Below are 21,050 nucleotides of genomic sequence, written 5' to 3' on the forward strand. Positions count from 1 at the left end.
ATCAAAACTATGTAAACAGTTTTGTTTAGTGTGCAGACAGTTTTCTCCATGCTTCAGGGCCTTCATACTGATTTCTTTTATGCTGACATTTGCTTTTGTCCATTGACTATTCTGTCACTATCTGCCATTTTTCTATAACCACTTATACAGTCCTTTCTGCTGTATTTTCATGCTATTCTACCCTATGCTATTTTCTCCTTCTCAACACTGCTTTTCTGAAAGCCTTGAGGAAACATCTGAATGAAACGCCAAGGTAAAAATAATTTAACTGCATGTGTTTTTTGACTCCTGAAAAGATTTAAAATGCCTACAATATATTCATTTAACTTTTTCTCTTCTTTTTCTCCCCCTGCTTTTTAGGTTTTTTTCCTCTGTTTCAAACTAGCCCATGTTAAGCTGTGTTACTTAATGAGATAAATGTTAGGGCAAATAGGTTGAGGACTAAGAAATCTGCACTGAATTCTGTGCCTAGGTGAATTATGTTTTTGAGTCCTAACCAGGTGAAAGGCAGCAACCTTATTTAATTTGATGTCTCCCAAACCTGCCAGAAAATGTTCCATTTTTCACCATCGTAGAGTGTGGAGCATGTGAACTATGTGAAGAACCTTTTATTTTCCTGTTTTGAGCCAAAGTATGTTCTGAGTTGCCAAACAGGAGAATCAGTGTACAACTAATATTATTCCAAAGTAGAGTGCTGAGTGACATTTTGAATTATGTATTCCCACAATTGTGCATAACCCCCTTCCAGTCTCTAATTGTGGGTCCTTTTTTGTGCATTTTAAGTAGTTTTTTATCTTGACTGAATTCTAATTTTATCTGAACCTTTGCAAGTATGTGTGCTAATTATACAAAAAATCATTCTGCATTCATTTTGAAACTAGAATATGTTTTCAAGAAAATGTTTCCATTTCATAAATGTGAAATTACAACTACTCCTAGCTTTGCCAGTCAAAAAGATTTTTATTCACGTTATATATTATAATATATTTGAGACACACAAATAAAGTTATGACCTTTTTTCTACACTTTCTTGTAGCAATTCTGTCAATACGACAAAAATAACCTAAGAATATAAAATACATTTTTAATAAAAGATACAGAATAAAATACGAGGCAAAATTAATATAGGATTTTTATTTCAGAGTAATTCAAAGGAATTCTTTTGCAAAAAAGTCATAGTGTTCCATTCACTAATTTATCTTATCTATGAGATATAATTCCATTTTAATTTTAAATATTTTAAATTATGCCACTCTACTTCTGATTACATACATAATAATAGGTATTATTTTGAAATGAAAAGATCCACAAAGATGGCTTTCTAATTATCTCTTACCTAGTACTGAAAAGGAAGGACAATGAAATACAAATGATCACTTGAAGATTCAAGTGCTTAGTTATGAAATGATTGGAAGTGTAAAGGAAATAACTAATTTTAAAGCAATTTTGGAACGTAATTCCCCGTTATACCATCAATGATCCAGGCACATTGTGATTTAGCAATGAAAAATTCAGCCTCATATTGGGTGAGAGAAAACCTCTGTCAACAGCTGCTACAACACATGAGCACTTGTTTTCAGGAGAGAACGTGGTGCAAGATGGATAAAGCATTGTTTTGAATAATTCACAGGTTTTTAAACTTTATTATAGTTATTCAGAGCCAAAATGATAAGCCTAACTCCTAACTTGGCTAATCCTATAATGGAATTCTGAACTGTCAATGCTAAAGAATACTCTCCTGGCAACAGATATGCTAGACAGAGGAATTACCAGTATAATTAGGAGCTCAATATTGATTTGAGTAGTTTAACACTCAGATCTGGGTGTAATTTAATTGTTAATTGTATAAGCTAATTTCTGACCATTAGCATAAAGCAAGTACACATGCATAAAAGTCAGCCTGAATGCCATTTTGCTTTTGCCGTGCAGTCCAAAAATTAGTATCACGGGCCCATCTGACTTAGATCACACCTCCTTCACAGAGGTACAGTATTTGGAAAACTATCACCAAAAAAATAGTTGGAAAAATATGGAAAAATATCATAAATGCTCCAAAACTTAGAATGTTTAGAATTCTAGTAACTTTTGGAAAACTGTGTAAGTTCTGTAACTGTTGTATTATAAAGTACAGATGTTATAAAAAGCAAATTGACTATACCAAGTCTTTTCTTTGAAAGTGTTCAAAAGAACTTTTAGCCACAGGCAGATGACATTTCTTTGAACATGGAGTCACTAATCAGTCATTGCGTAGGGGAGGTGATCTAAGACTGCACTTCTGAAGTGGTGATTTTGTCCTGATAATGCTTTCACGTCTCCTCCTCTGATCCAGGTGAAACAGAAACTTTATGTCTGGTAAGATCAGCATTTAGTGATATCAGAAAACTGATCCATGTCACCTTGTGTGCCAGCATGACAGGGACAGCAGCACATGTGGCCATGGACAAGATGGAAGAACGAGCTCCATCAGTGACTTTTCAAATGGGATTAAACTGTTTCTGATACCTTATGCCTCTGATGTGGTAACAGGACTTCCTCTAATCATGTGAGGAATTGAGTTTTGATGCATTTTGAGCCTTTCTCCAGTAGGTGATAGAACGCTTGCAAGAAGAGTCTTTTGTTAATCTTCCTAGAATGCCAATCCATTGAATTGAATTGAAATGAATTAATTAATTGAAACCTACCTGATAGATTTTTAGAGGGTTTCTGATTTCTGTTAAGCAACATCTGGCTAAAAACATTCACTTTCCTAAATGTGAATAGAAAAAAATATATGATGTTCCTATCCAGGGAGCTGGATGAGAGCGCTCCATCTTCAACTTGAGGAAGGCAGAAAACTCTTCAAATACATGAGCTCAGAAGTGGCCATTATCTAAGTAACACAGTACAGATGGGCCACCAAAACCTAGTTTTCCTAGTGCTTCTCAGTCAAAGCATACTGTGTAATGGACATAGGGCTTGTACTCCAGCTTATACCAGCTGACTCCTAGGGAAGAAGATATTAAGATACCTTCTGCTGTGTCTCAGATGCACAGCTTCTAAATTGCTATGGTGACACTGGAGCAGAGCACCAGACCCTCGTTCTGGCTTGGGTATGGCAGCACCAACTGCAACAGCAGTGACAGTGTTTACACAGCATCACTTGGGGAAAGTAAGTGATATCAGCTGAAAATGCAGAATAGAAACAAACAAAAGAAAAGCTATATTTTAAAAAGAGCACAGCTGGGACAACCTCGAATAGTTTATAGCTTCTGCTGATTGCTCTGCTCTTCTGGAAGAAACTGTTATCCCTTTGCAAACTTGAAAGAACAGACACGAGGTCTGCTCTTCAGCTGCCACTGCCTCAAGCTTGGCAGACTGGCTTAAATGGCCATCAATCCCAGTTGAACCTAATGTGCTGGACTGTGAGCTGGTGTGGCTGGGAAGCAGACACACTGGTTTCACTTTGGGCATGGTGACATCCCCAGAGAGGTGCAGCAGATCCTGGGGGCACTAAATGCTGAATTGTTCCAGCATGAATCAAGACACGTTTTTTGGTGGCACTCTACTTTAAGTCACCCTTATGCAGTTGGATTGCTGCTGTTCATGAAGAAAAGAGCCTTTTTCTTAACTTTTTTCTAAGGATTAAGTTAGCAATAAAGAGCCTGAGGCTTGGTCTCCAGCATTTCATGTGGCAAACTCTGTGCGGTGACCTGGACAAAAAACTCGCCTTCAGACACTGATCACATTTATTTTCTTGCCTTCTCTGTCTTCTTCAGGGCCAGTAGCTCTACAGACTCTTCCTGGGAAGGCTGGTATGTTCTCATAAGAACAGTCCTGTAAAAAAGTCTATTTCCTAGTAAATTGGTGGAAAATAAGACACAGAACAAAATTATCACTAAGATTTTCTAGGGGCTGTCATCTAGTTCATCTTCCCTGTAAATTTAATCCATCCTGTTCATATATTACCTTTTCCAATAAATAAGAAGTGTTACTTGAGTTGCCAATTTACTCTTAATTCTAGGCTGTAGAAATCCATTCTGACTTGTCTAAGGTTATACTTAGAACCAAAATGTACATTCATTAAATTAATAAAAAAAAATCTCAATTTTTCAGTGGGTCTCAGCCTTTAGGCAAAGATAATTCAAACTGGTTTATTTTCATCAGTATAACTATGTCCTACATACAGGTTCCACTCTCCATTGAAAGCAGAAGGTGGATCTTCCATACTAACCGTGCAGTGTGAGTTAGGACTTTACACAGTCACATGATGTCCATTTGATCCTGTTCTTGCTATTGAAAATTTAGAAACATGACAAGTGAATCCTAGCATCTAAAGAGATTGTCACCTGCAGCTATCTGCTTCTCTACCCCCCTTTTCTCCCTGACTAAGGTTACAAGTGCCTCAGGCAAACAGCCATACACAACAGTGAGTGATCCTCAGCCACTTTACAGCAGAGTCAGTGAGCTCAGCATAAACTTTTCATACAGGTGAACATAAACTGTCAGATTTTGGACCAATATGGTAACACATGGACTTGTATTTGATCCACCTGACTCCTAGCTGGGAGGTGATTTTCTGGCTGAACACATGCTGCACAGGTCCTGGCACTGTTTATAAGGGGCTGTTTGAAAACACCAGCACACTCTGATAATGTTTTAATATCCTAGATTCTTGGTATCCTCTAAGGACAGACACCTCCCTCTTTTCCCTCATTACCCCCTTTAATCTTTCTTGGGTAAAACTGTCTCGGTTAACACAGCACACCAACAACGGTTGTGTTAGCCATCTACAGATGGTACTAATTTCAGATACCATGGACCATCAGATACCAAGGATACTATCCCTGAAGAGGATGCATGTTCACAAGCTAATGTCTTAAAATGTATCAACTTAAATGTGACCAACATTGGGCAAGAGAGAGCATTTCCGAGATGCAGTTCTCCATCCCCACCTTTACTGCAGGGTGACTAAGTCGTGAATGAAGCTGCTAATGGTTAGGAATTAAAGAAGCACATATCAGTGCTGGTTTATATTGACAAGCCTAAAATCTTTGGGGTTATGGCTGCTTCCCAAAGAGCCTAGCCCATCTTGCAGTGGAGTGAGTAAACTCAAAAAGAGGGGAGAAAGCTAGATCAAAATAGACGGCTGTGAGCAGGAAGTATTACAGCCACACCAGCATAAGCCACTCTAGCTCTTGAGTCAGAGCCCTGTGTGAGCATGAGTCAAGTCCCTTAATTGTGTCAGCACAACCACAAGAGATTTCTAGCTATGGCACCTTATTGGGGCCCCTAAGCCAAGCCTAAAGTAGGAAAAATCCCTGTTTTAAAATTAAATGGCTAACAGGACTATACCATTTCAAACAGGATTAAACCCAGGTTAACATCTGGAAAAACTGTTACCTGACAAGCATGCTTTAGTGAGGAAAAGTATCACCAAAAAAATGTTTAAAAACAATCACTTTCCTGTTTGCAGCCTTTTTTTACTTTGCCATACTTTGTGCTGCTGGAAAGTTCCCAAAGCTCCTGGCTCGTCCCTCAGTAATAGTAGTAATTTCAGACATACATGCACACAGTGAACTGCATACGTCAAATCTACTCATTACTCAAGCTAGTGTGATGAGCAGAAAACAAAAAAAGAACGGGGCGGGGGGGAAAAAGGGATGGAAGAAATGTAGTCATTTTAGCAGGCATGCACTGACTATATTTTCTGTAAAATATGAGGGACAAGCACCCAGGGTGTTTTTGGGGCTGTGGGTCACCTAAACCTGAATGAATTTTTCATATTCTTGTGATTGTCTTTTCCATATGCAAACCCGACAGTTCTTAAAACATGTAAATCTGTGTTATTTACAAAGGCAGTCCGGTCGTAGATGTGATGAATCCAAATAGATTTCCCTTAGCTCAGTTCAGTGTTATTTTTCAAGCTCCTCTCTTCACACATGCAAGAGTCTTGCATTTAGAACAGGCTGCCTGAGGTCACAGACAGGATTTAACGAGTGCAAGCCTGCTTAAGGAGGCCGATTTGAACCGAGTGGATACAGAGCCTTATTTATGACACAATCATAATCTGAATGAAATTGGTTTATGTCTTGTTCGCATTTAAGAGTACTGCGCTCTCCTTATGCAATATTTGCATTGGAAAATAAGATATTTGCATGGGAGTGAATCACTAACATTATTCACAAGGCATTACAGGATTTTACAGCGGATCTTTAAGAAGGAAGTCAGGATGGATACTGTGGCATTGATTTCAAAATAAAATTTGGATGCTATGTGTGAGATTCTGTTGATTTCTTTTAGCAAAAAAGACTGTCTCACCATCACTTCAAATTTAAAATGCAAAATATCTTACCTTTAAATAACACCTTTTGCTTCAGAACACCTGCAACCTATCTATCTGCATCATGGTGTTAGTGCAGGCATGTTGAACAGGGAGAAGTCACTTAGTCAGAATGAGAAAGCAGTGCTTGGAGCACATAAGGTCATCTCTTCAATAGGAGGATTTTCTGCTAGCAGCTGCCACTGCTGAATCTGACCAGTGACTGGAAGGCATCATGCCAGAAGCTAGGACACAAAAAAATCTTCAGGCTGGGAAGCACAAAATTGAAATTGAGAGGAGCTGATCAGCTTTTTTCTAGTTTTAAAGATAGGTCAGGAAAGTGTGTGAGGCACTGACTAATGGAGTTGGCACCCATTGGTTTGTCTCTGGGGGAAAGATACACTAAGGTAAATTTAATTAGCTTTGAAGCCAGCATATTTATTGTAGTGCCTGTCCCTGATATGCACCTTCTTGGTATAGGAGGGCATTTTTCATTTTCAACCTGTCATTAATGGATTCAAAATAAATGAGAAGAATCATACTTACTTTGTCATAAAAAATGTACACATGAAAGTTTGCTCTGATACAAAAGAGCCAAATCCAAGTCAGGAAAGATTTGTCAGAATAGCCTTCCCAGAAAGCTCTCTTAAGACAGGGGCATCCTGTGGGGGCAACAAAAGTGTTTTACCTGTGTAACATGCACCAGTGCAAAAGTGCCAAATAAGCTGTACCACTTCTGTGCAACATAAGTGGGTTTCACCTTGGTGTTTTACCAGCATAAAAAGGATGCAAGACAAAGCATCTCGCTGGCCATTCACATGGCTACCAAGGCTACTTGTTATATCAATCTCTTTGTCTGTTTAAACTCACATCTATCTTATTAAGACTAGTCTGGTGGTGCATAAAGACACCACCAGACAGACTATTATATCCATACCACAGCTGCTAATGAAGTTCTAATGCAATAGTGAGCACACTGAAGAACATATTTAACACCTGACAACATATACCATGTTGGTAACACATTGGTTTTGCAGAGCTACGTATTGAAGATGACTGTATTGATTTGGACTTTACTACTGAGAAGAAGATAAGCTTTTTTTTTTTTTTTTTAACCTTAGAGAAACCAACATGTGCCAGCTCTCTGTCCTAAGAACATAGTCGAGATAAGGTGCTTTAGTTTTGGACTGAGAGGAATTTTCCAAGGTCAGACCCAGTCTAAGAAGACAGGGCAGACCTTATTAAAGTAACTTTGTGGTAAAGTATCCAGCACTTGGCTGTGCTTCCAGTTTGGCATATCTGATATATCCAAGTGATTTTTGTGGAAAAACATTGTATTTTTTTTTTAGCAGCAAAGAACTAGTCTTTGTAATCTGTTGTGTTATTTCAAAAGCATTCCAGCAGTTAACTCTCCACATAGCACAAAGCTTATAAAAGAGACCTAAATTCTACATGCAACTGAAATTTGCTGTGGACATCTATGTATCTATGAATCTATGACAAGCCTCTGAAACAGGGAGCAGTATGTCCAGGGTGTTTCATTATCCTTGGTGATGCAATTTCTGTTTGGAATAATCATGTCTACACACAGTGCTCTGGAATTGCTATGCCTACACAGCTGTTACAACATTGCTGCTTTGCATTCTTGGGAGATTCCATGGTTTATTGCCTTACCCTTCTGTTTTTTTCCATGCTTGCTCACTGTGAATACTCCAGTGCAGAAAGTAGTAGTAGTAGTAGTTTCTATGATTTCTCTCATTTCATTACAGATTTCAAAGTGAGCTCTGTTTTTAAAGGACTATTGATCATCAGGCAAGAAGCACTGAAGACCACAGAGGTTCCTGGGGCTATTTGCATACCTTTAGGGACAGGGACATGTGCACAGCTGAAGCTGAGAAGGGAACTGACTAAGAACTAATTCATGAAATGGTGAGGCTCAGCAGTGATGCAGAACAGGCAGCCAGCAATTTCAAAAGATTTGGTAATATTAACTTTCAAGAGCCTTAAATGGAGAAATTGCCCCACAACTGTAAAACAGGAACATGTCATAAAGAGTTTATCTTGGCTTGGTGAAATATACTTGTCCATTTTCATTTGTAGAGTCACTATTCTCATTTGGTAACCATTCCTGCAGAGAGAAATCCAAAGAAAAAATGGTCAGGTTTATTGTGAATGGGTTGCATGCAACAACTAAAAATCTAGTTGGCAGATATGAGTTGGCAACACACAGAAATGTATTGATGAGTTTAAGTATTTGAATTCAGTTAATTTTGTTTAGTGCATTAGGTAATTCTATGATTCTACCATTAATGTGACAGATAAGGTTATTCTCACTTCAGGTTGTACCTAACAGAAAGCGGCATTTTCTGATAATATAGCAGATGATCACTATGGGAAACTCACTAATACTAAAATGACATGATGAGTAGGTCCAAGAAAGTTGCATTTTTAGGAATACTAGACTACTTAATGCTATTTTTTTTTTCATTAAGGGCGAGTATAGAAAACAATAATGCTATGATTATTCTTGTCTGTTCAAAAGACTGTGCATACTCATATACCCATGCTTCCACTGCTTTTGGAGACTTTCAAAGGATGCTTAAGTAAAGAAAAGCTCATTTATTCTCCATAGATTGGACAGGTGTTCATCCAGGGTAGGCATCTGTGGCCGTGGTTGCTCCACTGTAGCATGGATGAGAAAGATAAAAAGGAACAGGTAGTCATTACCAAAGAAATGGTCTCTGTGGCAAAAATAGTAAAATATAGCTCTTCCCTTAATTGCACAATATCTTTGCCTAAATAGGGAACAATGTTTGCCTGAAGATTTCTTTTTCAATACCTGTGGGGTCAGTATAAAGTCATCTATTAAATAACTATCATTCTGCTCTCACTAAAGATATAAAATACTGAGAATCTCTGTAGTGATTAAAATATTTGTGTAGTCAGAGTTGGTGATTTGTAACAACTCAGTCCAAAGCTGAAGGTATAATAAAATAAGTCAGAATATTTATTCTATCCTTTCTTTTTTCATCCTGTATCTGCTGTTACAATTAACTTACCTTCTACTTTTTAGGCCACCCAATGTTGCCCTGTTAGATATGCATCTCTCTGATGGAGTTGTTAGAATGGGAAAGAAGGGTAACCATGGTGAAAGGCTGTTCAGTAGACTTCATCTAAAAATTGTTTTACATAGGTGTGACTGAGGTCTTGTACCTTGAGGCACTTCAGTGTTCAGATCCAAAGTTGGTATAGAAAATTAATAGTTTAAAATAATTTTTGTATCTTGAAGATTCTGAGGGTCAGCTGCTTTTTTTCCTCATGATTATAAAACAAATTTTCTTTTTTTTTTTTAAATCTCAGTGAGAAAAGAAAAATGCTGCATGGATGTCCAGACGTAGAAGTCTGCTGAGCAGAAGAATGGGATCAGGACTAATCACCATGGGCTCCTTTTATTGTCTGTGGGGTAAAAATGGAGAAAGAAAAAACACTTTAAGGCATGATTCATACTATCCTAATGCAGGCATTTAAAATAGGTCAGGTCCATTGAGCTCTAAAATATCTGTTTTTCTCTATGGACAGAGGTATGGTCACCCTGGGAAATTACTAGCTTAGATGTGGATATCTATGTTACCAAGTAAGGTGAGATGATTTCCACCCCATGTAACTTTTGGGACCAAGAATAAATATCTGTAAAGAAAGAAACATTGCCTCTAATGAAAAGGGTTTCCAATAGAATATATGCTAAAGCTCTTGTTCCACATTCCCTAGAATGACCTAGATCCTATAAAACTTAGATTGACATCTCATCCCAGAGAAAAGCACGTTATAATACTGCATTATCCTTCATTCTGACTTGTGAAAGTGATTTCTCACTCAACTTAAAACACATGCCAGGAAGTACACAGCAATGATCTAATTAAAGATAGTACACAGAATTCAGAGCTGATTATTATGTGTATTATAATTACTGCATGCAGCAGTACATCAATATATTAGTGTATATACACGTGTGTATAAACATGCTAATAGAATGTTTAAACGACAATTACAGATAATGGTTGTAATTTCATACATTAATACATGCAGTATATTGGTATGTTAACTAAATATATCTATGAAAATGTAGGGATAAATACAACAAGAATATGTCCTTATTTTATTCTGAATTTCTGAAAGACTATTTAGCACAATAGAAATCTTACTGCTGACATAGTTCCATCACTAATTGGGGAAAAGAAAAAGCATTCATTGGATATTTCTGTTTTGCATTTAGAAAGAAAAGCAGTGTCTGCATTGCCAAACTACTATCTATTCTGACATTTTCCAAAGCAGATGGTAAAGAACATCTATTAATTTTTTTTTAATTGGCAGGTCCACATAATTTAATTGAAAGATTTTAAAACCAGTTTGTTCTGCTCTGCATTGGCAAAAAGCTTTAGCATACTGGAGAAGTCCAAGAGGCCTGGAAAAATCTAATGCCATGTTGATATTTCAACAACGTAAACAGGATGACCACGGTAACTCTAGATGAGTTAACTTGACCTTGGTTCCGTGTGAAAGAATGGAACAGCTGATATGGGACTCTGTCCATAAGGAAATAGAAAATGGTAACGTAATTACTGCCAGTCAACATGACTTTATGCAAAACAGGTTAAGTTAAACAAACTGCATAGTACTTTTATGAGATAAGAATTTTTATTATTTGATTTGTTAAATAAAGGTAACTATGTTGACAAAACAATGCCTTTCAGACTTCTGTTAAGCATTGATACCACACGATGCTCTGATTAAATGTTACACCAGAACAAAACCAAGACAACATATGATAAAAGAGACTAAACTGTAGAAGTCAGAATTACAATGTGTAATTGTTAACTAAAATTTACAAGTATCATCAGTGTGCTGCTACAAAGATTCTTCCATGCCTTAGACAGTTATTCAATCAGTTTGCCTATGGAGGGACCAAAAAAAAAAAAAAAAAAAAGCATAAACTGTAATTATATCTCTAAATTCTGCAAATGGCAAGAGGAGAGAAATTATGAGGACAGATTACCAACAGGAAATGATTTGGACAACTGTAGCTAAGTAGAAATTATATGGGTATAAATATTGCCCATTAAAAGCTGTTTTGGGAGGAGAACACAGAGATTACACTTGCAAGACTGAGTGTAGTGGGTCTAAAAATGGGTGGGCAGTAGTTGGTGGTTAATATTTTAGTCCAAAAGAGCACTAAGTTGGTTAATGTGATCAATGGTTTTACACTGGAAGGGATGACAACTGGTCTTGTTATGGCTGTTGTAGTCAGACCAAATTAAACTCTCCATAAAGAAAGACAGAAGCAATGAAAGCTACCACCCCACAAAAATATATTACTCTGATTTGGACTATACAAACCAAGCAGTTTCCCTGGGATATACTGCAAACACAGCAGATAAAGAAATATTTAGCAGGGGTTATGTATATCTGCATAAATAATGCACAAGAAGAACAGCAGGGAATTTTTCCTTGTTTTGTTTGGGGAAACCAGACTTTTGGCTACATTATTTGTAAATAAAATTGCACAACTTTGCTAGCCCTTGTGGTGATTTTGTTTTTGTTTTGTTTTTTTTTGATTTCAGTAAGTACAAAACAAGTCTCAGAGTGAATCAAGAAACTTGAGGCTGTGATGAAATTTTCAAGATTTTTACTGAGAAACCTATCCTGACTGTGTCCTGCTTATTTTCCTGAATTCTGGTCCCCAGGGATTTGCTGTGTAAGAGTTGGAATTCTTTCCTGATCCCTCCCTGGGCAGTCATCACTGGCACGGAAGGACAGAGCTGTCCGTGGCACATACATACACACACACAAACACACACCATCCAGTTACACTGCTTCCTCCAGTCTCTCTCTCCCAGGAACACCAGAGAAAGACACTAATTTTCCACTCTTTGTTTTCCTTCCTGGCATGTTTTTAAAGGGAAAGATGATAAAGACAGGTTCTTTGCAGGTCTCACCTCACTCCTGTAGTTTGGCAAGGAGAAAGCATGTACAAAAGAAGTTGTACAGGGATTTGAGAAGCTATATGAGATTGCATGCAGCCAGACAAGGGACCCTGATGTCTTAGTACTCTCCAGTCTCCAGGGCCAGTGTTTCAGATGGAAACCACGGATCAGGAAAAGGAGACACTCAGTATTTAAGTTTCGTTTCTGTATGGAGTCAAACCTGAAGTTTGAAGAAACTGCTTGGGATTCAGTAACCTGGTAGAGCTCAGTAGGCGCCTGAAGGGAAGCAGAGGTGAAGCTGCAGAGAAAAAAAGTGGGGAGAGGTGAAGCTGAAGGAAGAAAAAACTGGGGAGATGCATATCTCTTGGTATTAGTCAGTGTCTGTGGATAAGACAGAAATAATGGCTGATAATGTGATGGGGAATCACACTGGTATATCAGGTCATGTGAGGGAGCAGCCCTCAAACTGCCCTGCAACACAGGCATATACCCCACAAACCTCAGGGTGCAAAGCACCTTTGGTGACCCACTGCCTTACAGTCCTGCAGCCTTTTCTCTCTCATCTGACATGTAGCCCTCTAATATATCAGTTTGTGGAACAGAAGAGCCTGCAGCAAAAAGAAGTACAATGTGGGCCAAATGGAGAGAAGTCAGGCAGGAGCAAGTGTACAAATGTCACTGTTAATGCATGAGATTCAACAGATTGGGAACTGAGAGGCAAACGTGGGGCAGGACTGATATTGGTACTGGGAGAGTGCAGGAGTCAAAAAATCACCTAATCTAATCTAATCTAATCTAATCTAATCTAATCTAACCTAACCATTGCTGATATTTATATGGTAAGTGAAGATCAATAAAGATGAAAAGGGATAAAATGGATTGGTTATAAATAAAGCATCGATGAACAACATCCCTACCCCTCAGCATCTTCACCATCAAGGATATTGTGGGCTTCTGTTTTTAATCCCTCTTTCAAGTAGCTTGTAATTCTACCCTTTCTAAAACAATGACCCAACAGCTGGTGTCTTCCTTCTTTCTCTACCATCATCAACAAACCATCTGTGAGAAGAGAGAGGGAAAAAATATATTTTGCTCTCACCAGCTTTCCTCGCTGGCTAAGCATCTGTCCCACAGCTGTCACACAGCACTTGGAGAGCAATGAGTAACCTTAAAGTCCAAATGTCTTCCAGTTTCCTGATTTTCAGGAAAATCATCTGTGTTGTGCTCCATAATGCCTAAAATGTTTCCTGAAAATTTCCAATAAATTCCAAAGTGGTCACATTGTATTCAGGCAGGCAAGAAATCAAACATATTCTTGGCCTTGTAAAAGACAGGGGGCATGTGTTAGCTAGTTCTCTAGAGTCCCTTTACAGCAAATGGAGGAAAGTTATTCTCTAATGGAAGTATGTCACATCTTTTTTAATGCATTGTTTTGTGATTGCTGACACCAAAACTGTATACAACTAAACATAAGAGTCTTTCAAATTAAGCTGTATGCTTTTTTAAGTGAGCAGAGCACACAATGTTGAGTCCATCAGGGTTTTATGCTACAGAAGCTCTAAAAATGCCCTAACTGGCAAGAAGATGAAGTGGGGCATGCTGAGAGGGGATGGTATCTGTCTGGAAATAAACTTCCTGGTACAAAGTTAATGCCTTAATTCTTTGTAAAAAATTTGAATTAGTAGTTGCAATTGTAGGAATCAACACCTACATAATATGGCTACACATTATCTCCTCCATTATTAGAATGCACATTAACCAGATTTGCTATGATTAATGTTAAACTTCAGAACTACCTGAAGTAAGGATTAATAACCCTCCCTTCATTACTCTGGAGGAACTCTAGATGCTAAAATGCATTAGTCATTGAACTTTTAGATAGCTGTGGTTAGCTGAGATGAACATCATCTCACTAAACATGCAGGGACAGCCAATTTAGCCAAGTTTACAGCATCTCTTCACTTATCCCATCACTTATGAATATAACCTAACAGCCCCTCGGGGTTTGTATAGGAAGACTTAAAGATCATAATCAAGTTTGATCACAAGTTGTTGGTGCTGCAGAGGACAGCAGATCTAAAACCTCCATAGCTGGCTTTAAAATTCATGCAGCTATAATAAATACAACTTAAATTGTGAATATCTATTCTTAAGTGACTTGTTAAGCCTGCAAAAAAGGAATCCAAGAAAATCCAAGAAAATCCAAGAAAAACAATAAAGTAGAATGAGAGAAAATACCTCTTGTGGATTGTGATGGTTTTCTTCAGATATAACATCTCTTCTGGAAATGCAGAGTACAGCTGCTGCATTTCTGTAATATACCCCAGTCTACTGTGGTGGTTTAAAACCAGGTGGGAATTAAACTCCACTTAATCTGCTCCCCTTCCTCCTGCCTCTGCTCTAGTGAGAGGAACAAAGGAAGAGACTGTGTGATGAGATAGCAATTTATCAAAACCAAACAGCTATGGAATAAGAAAGGCACAAAAATAACAACAGCACTAACAACAAAAGTGTACAAAGGAAAAGGTGCTTTACACACAGAGGTGGTCACCATCTCGACTCAGTTCTGCGTGGCTGCTGAGACAAAGACACGGTGGCAAACACTCTTCACAGCTGGCATTCCCTGTCCCGGAGCCCAAGACAATGAAAAACAGGGATGGACAAACTCCCAAAGGGCTGGATCCTCTGCACTATGCGACCACTTCCTGGGCTTAGGCTCAGCTCAGGCCCAGCTCAGTTCAGGCTCAGCCAGGCTCATCTCGCCTTCGCTGCTGGGCTCAGCTGTGTTTGCCTCCTGGAGCTGCATTCTTCCCGAGGGATGGGAAGGGATGGGCGGCAACGAGAGAGGGACAAAGTCTGCAGGGCTGGTCCTGGCAATTTCCTGAGGAAAAATGGGAACAAGATGGCCCCGCTTCCAGGGAGTGCTCCCCTTTTCTTCCCCCCAAGCCACTCTCCCCAGAGAGAGTGTGCATGGTATAGAACAGCAACCTAGTTCCACCCGTTCTCACCCAGCAGGAAAAACTGACATCCATTCAGCACTTACATTTACAATGAGGGACAGAAATTAATTTACTGAAACTCAGGAATTTGAGACAAAATATTGTCAGTTCTGTGAGGTCATTTTCAAATAGAAGGGAGCCTTGTCAATTGATGTGCTGAAACAATTCAGAGGGAACTGAAACATGGGAAGTTCCACATGAAGACAGGCAAGAACTTCTTTACTGTGCAGGTGACCAAGCACTGGAATGGGCTGCCCAGAGGGATTGTGGAGTCTCCTTTCCAGCAGATATCATAAGACATCTGGACACAATATTGAGCAGCATTCTCTAGGGTACCCTGTTTGAACAGGCAGGTTGGTCTAGATGACCTCAAGTGATCCCTTCCAACCTTACTCACATTGTGATTCTGTGAGTCAGTGACTGGTTTGTAAGATTTTCAGGCTTTCCCGAACATTACAATCCAAGTGGAGGCAATGCCTAAAGTAATATATTAACTTGATTTGTGTGTGCAGTGTGGCTACAAAGTTGAACCTGCACTTGGAAAAAGAAAATAAAATTAATTACAGAGAGCCTTCAAAAGTGAAAAATAGGAAATCCCACTTTTTTTTTTCAGTCAGAAAGTAAATAAAAACCCACTAAATCAACAAGTCATTAAATGGTGTAGTAAGATTATTTCAGTATTACCTGCCTAAAGGATTGGTAATGTAAGGATGTCTCTAAGTGTGAATGTTTTGGAGACTCTGATTTTTAACCTGTAAGTATTTATTTAAATATAGCCAACAACTGGTTTTTTTAAAAAAACCTTGATTATCCTGCCAGAAAACAAGATCATTTCCCCATAGGCATTTTTCAGCAAATGTTCAATTAACAACTTTACAGTCAACCACTGACTTTGAAACTATCTGATCTTTCCACAGTCTAAAAATTGAATCTATTTAACTTATACCAGTGGATAGTTATATGTTTAAAACACTGGTTGTGTTTATCCATTCCTAAACAAAACAAAAACATTTTGTTAAAAAGGACACCTTCTCAGAAAATAATTGCAGAGTAGTCTTCTGTAAATAAATGTTGGCAGGGGTAACCCAAAGGCCAAACGGCAGCGCAGCCCAGGGATCTCTCAACAGGTTCAATTTAGTTGGGATAGAGGTTTTAGCTAGCAAACAAACTTGGAATATTTTGTACCAGAAATGAAAGGTCCTTTTAGCTCGCTGGAGAGTATAAGAAAAAGATACCCCAATGAGGCTTCATTTCTAAGACATCTTTCATATCCTTTTGCAACACCAGATGAAGAAAGAGTTTGCTTTGGTTTGGTTTGGTCACTGCAAGATAGTGAACTGAATCTTAGCTCACTGATCCACTTCCACACCAGCTGCATTCAAGAGGTGACAGCAGCTCTTGCAATGTCTGTGTTTGGAGTTATTAATCTTTAAAAAATCTACTTCTGTAACCTTGAAAGTTTTTGCAGTCAGTAAAGAGTCTCTCAAAAACGAAGGAAGGAATGAAGCAATGCACCCAGAAACTTATTGTATGACTAAATGCAACAGATGAAATTAAAAGCATGTTCATGTGCCATGATTACCTCATTCTCTTCAGTTACATATGCTTCTCCTTTGCTTAATCAGCAGTTTAACTGAAAGCACACTTCACTTATATTTCATTTTGCGGTCTCACACTTTAGTAATGAACATTCACGTTCACATGAATATTTAAATAACATTAAGTGATCATTTAATTTTGCGTCCATGAGCACTCAGCAAAACAAGCAAGAAACTTTGCTTTTTCCTTTTTGTGGAATTTACTTGACAGCAATTTTTTAATCAAGTTGGTATTATTATTATACATGCAGACTGCCTCCAACCATGGCAGTGCTTGATACAACAAGTATCTTGGACATGCCCACTCCTCCCTTTTATGCCCCACAATCCATGTGAGAATCTCTAGCATGGGTCGGGTGTTTGAGCCCTGATGCCCAAGAACTGGGAGAAGTTTTATTCAATCTCTCTCACAGGCACATGAAACCGCATATATTTCTGGTGCCAAGAGTTCTGTACTCATCTTGTTGCGATGCTTAACCTTCCCGAAATTAATAGTTGCACTTAATCTGCATACCTGAAAAAGACGTGCTTCCAAAAATATATTTAAATAAAAGATCCTCCACCTCTTCTCTCAGGACGTGTTGCCTTTGTGCTTCCCCCATGCATACAAGCTCATCAAAATATGGAAGGCTGACACTTTTTAGTTCTTTACATGCTGAGCATGCTTGCAGTGTCCATTAGTTAGGAAATGGGTGAGCTGAAGCTGCTGCCTGTCAGCCACAGTGTTCATGGGACTGCAGAATTGCATTTGCCTCCCAAAACTGGCAATCTTCCTCAAGTCATTGCATATGTACAATATATACATTAAAAAAAAAAACCAGAAGGAGGCCTACCATTAATTACCCATCTACACAGTGTCTAACACAATTGAAGCCTGAGGCTCCAGTGAGTTTCCCAGGTGCTGTCTAAATAATGCAGATAGATGATAATTTTCCTTGAAAGCAGTCAGCCTACTCTGAGGGCAAGCCTTCCTCACCTTATGCACATAAAACTTCCACTGAAGGGGTATACTGAGAAAAGCAGGCAAGATTTTCTCTCTATTTCCCCATAATCCCAGTGGTCTTGTGCATGCACAAATAACATCAGCAAATGTCCTGCACAAGTAAGAATTTCACCAAAAGTGTATCCCAAACACTAAGAATAAATGATGATTCATAATCACAGTTTTACACTCTTTAATTTGCACAATTAAATTAGCAGATAGAGAAAGAAAAGAAAAAAGAATAGAGAGAGAGAGCAAGAGAAGACTGTTCTTTTCTCTATCAACAGTGATAATCCTGGAGCTATTTATAGGTATCTATATCACAGAAATCCAACAAAATAGGACTGGAAGTAAACATGATATCATCTAGACTATCACACTGCCCTGAGTCAGGACAACTGTACTTATGTCATTCCTGAGCAATATTTGAACAGCTTAAAATGCTCTAGTGATAGGGACTCTATAAAAATCCCTTGACAGTCTACTCCAGAACTGCATTACTCCTGCTGTTAGGAAAATTATCCTGATGTCAAAATAAATGATGGAGGAAGTTAGCCTACCTTCTGAAGGTTTTTTTTTTGTTGTTGTTTTTTTAAGGCTAGAGGAAAAAAGCTACTACCTAAAGCAGATGCAAAGGCCATGTGAAACAAAGGCAAATAACCAAATTAATTGTAAGGCAGAGGGGAGAGCTGAATGACTGGAATGAATTTGCTGGGGAATAGCCTTCAAGAGCATTCATAAAAGAATATAAAAGTGGCTAGAGTAACCTGCCTAGGGAAAAAAACAAAACAAATAGATTTTCCAACAGAATGCTACCTAGTAAGATACAGAATTGAAAAAGCAGAAAACAGACGAACAAAAAAGTCCTCTTCTGTTCAAGTCCCATGATGTTTGGGCAAATTAGGCTTTGCAAATTTTCTGTAAATATTGCATCAAAGAAATATTGAAATTCTACCATCCATTCTCTCCTTGGAGAGAAAAATACCCTAAAGGACTGTACATCTTGGCTATCCATACAGGTCAGAAAAGTACGTTGCAAAACCTCTTTAAAAAAAAAAAAAAAGGCAAACAAGCAGAAAGGGTTATATCTTCTCAGAGGCAAGAGGGGTATTGACTTCAACTATTCCTTGAAAATATTTTTCTCTGTTGTTTCACGAACACTTTTTTTCCCCCCCTCCCTAGGACAGAACTGGTTATATTCTATCAGACTTTTTTCATTAAATAACAATATTTTTTAAAAATCAGTGGTCGATCCGGTCGGAATTAAAGACAGCATTTCCACCGAAGGTTGGGGGGAGGGGAGGAGGGGGGAACAAATTTGAACGAAACAGAAACCACCAAACCAACAAAAACAGCAAGAGAGCGCATTCTCCAGGAGCCCCGTGCGCCGCCGCTGCAGGAGCGCGCCCGCGCTGCCCCGCGCTGCCGCCAGGGGGGGCGGCCCCAGCGCGTCCCGAGGCGGCTCCGCCATCGCCAAGGAAAGGAAAAAAACAAACCGAACCCGAACCGAAATAAAACCCGCAACCAACAAAAATAGATGTTCCAGGAAGAAAATCCTGGTTGATTGCGAAGCGCTGACGCATATCAGCCCCCAGTGCGTAATTTTCGCACCGGCAGCAGCGGAGGGGCGGGAGCGGGGCAGGAGCTGATCCACACCCCCCGCACGCCCCCAGCCCTTCCCCAGGCTCGCCCCGGGAGATTGACCGAAAGCGGCGATTGCCGCGGGAGGCGCCGGGCGCGCGGAGCCCCGCAGCGGTACCGGCGGTACGGGCAGAACCCCGCAGTGGTACCGGCGGTACCTGCAGAACCCCGCGGCGTTACCGGCGGAGTCGACCCCGCAGTGGTACCGGAGGAGCCCCGGGCGGGAGGGGCCGGGGCCGGCCCGAGGAGCCCCCGCCGGCCCCGCAGCCCGAGCACCGGCCGGCCCGGGAAGTGCTGCTGCAGCAGGACCTGGTGCCGAACCCGCCTTTTGCGGGTTCACCTGTCGCAGGAACCAGAACTGTCTCCTGGTTCAGACTAGGGGGCTTGCGCAGGGCTTTCCTCAGACACCACCGGCGTATCGACCTGCCTGAGGACTCCGGGGTTCTGCATCTGCCGCTTCAAATACAAATTCTGAGGAAGAAATAATCCAAATGCAGGTCTTAGTAAAAAAATAGTAATCTGTAAATAAGGCATGCCCCAGATTTTCCTCAGCTTAATCCCCCCTCCTATATAAGAGCGTACAAGGTAATAACATCAACATTATTTCTGTAGATAGTTCAAATAATTAGTAGAAGTATTATTTGCTTCAAGAGTTACTGAATATGCACAAAGTTGCATAACTGTAACCCCTATTTATTTAACCTGGAATTCTCAGGAAAACTGTGGGTGCGATATTCACTGAAGCAAGTAACCTTTACTTAAGGAAGAAGTATTTTTAGAGTCTGTGATTTCTGAGTATCTTTCCCTCTTGTACAAAGCCACCCATAGTTGTTTACAAAGGACCAGGGCGAAAAAAATTGGCAGCCCTTATATGAGGGTAAGGGCAACTATATAATTTGGCATTAGTCTTGCTATAAAGGAATAAAACCTGTTGTCAGGAGCTGTTAAATGGGTAGTATCAACAAAGTCTTTTGTAAAACTACCTGTAAAGATGGTCTGTCCTTCCTCCCAAATAACACAGACTTCTCAACCGAATAATAGCACAGTCATGGTACATTAGCACTCAAAGGAGTTGTGAAAGGTTAGAGAGAAACAAGTTGATGGGAGTTCATGTCCTCTTCACTCAGGTTATGAAATGTATAACTAGAATGACACTGTATCAGGAATATGCAAATAAATGTACCAGGGAATAAACTGACTTCATCTGTTTATGTAGAAGTTCAAGGACATCAAAATATAAATCACTCTGTTTTGCTGGAACAAATAACTGTACTCTTGATAGTAAAGAAAATGTTGCTGACGCACATAATCTTTCTCTGCACCTTTTTCCCATGGCTTCACTACCATCAGCTCTGTGAACCTGGCAACAGGTAGAAGGCAACAGCCAAGCCAAACATCCAACACATCCCTTTCAACTGTTACTCCTTATCCTTACATTGAAAGATATTTCAAAATTATATTTAGAAAAAGAACAAAGGAAAAACGTATTTTTAAAGGATGTCTCAAGTTTTGAAATTCAACCTACTCATGGCACCCAGTCTCTCAGAAAAG

The 21,050-nt window shown here is 39.3% G+C and overlaps 1 long non-coding RNA gene across 10 annotated transcripts; it reads right to left on the reverse strand.

Moving 5' to 3' along the window:
* Positions 1–1,077: 1,077 nt before the first annotated feature.
* Positions 1,078–19,211, reverse strand: LOC148224912 (uncharacterized). 10 transcript variants are annotated; one of them, XR_015801745.1, is made up of 5 exons: positions 14,518–19,211; positions 13,197–13,526; positions 12,500–12,577; positions 8,860–9,754; positions 1,079–8,426 (listed from the first exon to the last, which is right to left on the reverse strand). It is a non-coding gene; the product is annotated as an uncharacterized LOC148224912 (long non-coding RNA). The 10 variants fall into 10 exon arrangements; XR_015801740.1 differs by having other exon boundaries at positions 1,078–8,426; positions 8,860–13,526; positions 14,518–14,679; positions 14,819–19,211; XR_015801741.1 differs by having other exon boundaries at positions 1,078–8,426; positions 8,860–12,577.
* Positions 19,212–21,050: the final 1,839 nt, after the last annotated feature.

This window comes from Sturnus vulgaris, chromosome 2 (assembly GCF_052056855.1).
Source record: "Sturnus vulgaris isolate bStuVul1 chromosome 2, bStuVul1.hap1, whole genome shotgun sequence".
Classification (NCBI taxonomy): domain Eukaryota; kingdom Metazoa; phylum Chordata; class Aves; order Passeriformes; family Sturnidae; genus Sturnus; species Sturnus vulgaris.